Source organism: Rhinopithecus bieti, unplaced genomic scaffold (assembly GCF_001698545.2).
Source record: "Rhinopithecus bieti isolate Rb0 unplaced genomic scaffold, ASM169854v2 scaffold_10088, whole genome shotgun sequence".
Classification (NCBI taxonomy): domain Eukaryota; kingdom Metazoa; phylum Chordata; class Mammalia; order Primates; family Cercopithecidae; genus Rhinopithecus; species Rhinopithecus bieti.
In genome coordinates this window covers 923,045-925,270 of record NW_016806409.1, presented here as the reverse complement: position 1 = coordinate 925,270, position 2,226 = coordinate 923,045, and positions in this window count along the sequence as shown.

The following is a 2,226-nucleotide window of genomic DNA, read 5'->3' as shown; positions in this document are numbered from 1 at the left end:
AGACCAGCCTAGCCAAGATGGCGAAACCCCATCTCTACTAAAAATACAAAAATTAGCTGGGTGCAGTGGAAGGCGCCTGAAATCCCAGCTACTCGGGAGGCTGAGGCAAGAGAATTGCTTGAACCTGGGGCGGGAGGGTGGAGGTTGCAGTGGCCAAGATCGCACCACTGCACTCCAGCCTGGGTGACAGAGTGAGACTCCATCTCAAAATAAATAAATAAATAAATAAAATATGGATTTAGAACTTCTGGATCATGATTATGACTAGACTCATGTGAAAAGAACCATCTCACCTTGTATGTAAGCAAGAATTAGTGTCATTACTTATAAATTTCTCCTCCCTACAGTTAATGACATCTTAGAGGAACTTAGAAACAGGAAGTGACTCAGGATTGGGAAGCACCAGGAAAAGAGTTGCTGACATGACATGGTGACAAGCATTCTTTGTCAACTGACTTTTCTCCTGCCCCTGGATCCTAAGGAAATGGCACAGCATTTCCTTGCCCTGCCCTTGAGGTGCTATGCCTACTCTAAGCTAGCTAGGGGCTTGTGGAAGAAAAACCTAAGGAAGACCCCTGCTCATGCCTGGAGGAAAGAACTGACAACTTCATCTTCACCCTCAGCCAAACTGCCACAAGTATCCTTGTTTGCCCGGCTCTCCTGGGGCCATCACAGAGGGCTGGGGATGCTCAGAGCCTTAAACTCCAGGCGAGGCAGAACCAAGCAGCTGTTCATAAGCGATTTCAGTGCATGTCCAGTGACCCGAATGGGACCCGACCATGGGGAAAATGATACAGAACTAGATAGCTTTCTTTAAATTTTATTTTTAGTTTGTGTACTCCTATGGAAGTGTAATTTTATCTTTGTGCTGGGAACACTGAAAAGCACTGACAGGGAGCTCCTTTGGCCTGGCCCATTTTTTCTGAAAGCGCGTTGCAGCTGTGGCTTCTGCCCAGCAGGCAGAGACTGATGTTACATCCTGTACCCAGCTGCTGCTGGAAGAAGGGACAGACTCAGCCTCTGACTGCAGGGGGATGTGCAGGAAGATCGGGGAACCTGAAGACACTTTTAACTGCAAAAGCCCTGGAAATAGCAAGTGCAAATTGTCCCGTGGATTGTTGACTTCACATTCAAACCATTGGGAAGTGATTGAGACTGGAAGCGTCGACAAGGATCCGCAGGGTCTGGGACCAGAGACCAGCTTGTGATCCTGCTGTGGAGTGCTAGGGGTCTGCTCTGGGGAGGAGAATTTGGCCTAGAAGAGACATGGTATAAGGTGGGGACTGTTACAGTCATGCAACACTTAACATCAGGTGATTCTGTCATTGTACAAATATCATAGAGTGAACTCACACAAATTTACACAGCATAGCCTGCTACACCCGTAGGCTCTGTAGTATAACCTATTGCTCCTAGGCTGCAAACCCATGCAGTATGTTTCTTTATTGAATGCTGTAGACAACAGCACCACAATGGTATTTGTATATCTAGACATATCTGAACAAAAGGTACAGTGAAAGATAAAATATATACAGTATAAAATATTTTTTTAAAAGGCTGGGCATGGTGGCACACTTCTATAATCCCAGCACTTTGGGAGGCCTGAGGCGGGAGGATCACTTGATCCCAGGAGTTCGAGACCAGCCTGGGTAACATGGCGAAAACCCATCTTGACAAAAAATACAAAAAGTAGCCGGGCATGGTCGTGGGCGCCTGTAATCCCAGCTACTCAGGAGACAGAGGCATGAGAATTGCTTTAACCCAGGAGGCAGAGGTTGCAGTGAGCCGGGATGGCACCACTGCACTCCAGCCTGGGTGACAGAGTGAAACCCCATCTCAAACAAAAAAGAAAAGAAAATGTGATCCATTGGCCCGGCATAGTAATCCCAGCACTTTGGGAGGCCAAGGTGGGTGGATCATGAGGTCAGGAGATAGAGACCATCCTGGCTAACATGGTGAAACCCCGTCTCTACTAAAAATACAAAAAAAAAAAAAAATTAGCTGGGCATGGTAGTGGGCACCTGTAGTCCCAGCTACTCGGGAGGCTGAGGCAGGAGAATGGTGTGAACCCACGAGGCAGAGCTTGCAGTGAGCCGAGATTGCGTCACTGCACTCCAGCCTGGGCGACAGAGCGAGACTCCATCTCAAAAAAGAAAGAAAAGAAAGAAAGAGAGAGGGAGAGAGAGAGAGAGAGAGAAGGAAGGAAGGAAGGAAGGAAGGAAGGAA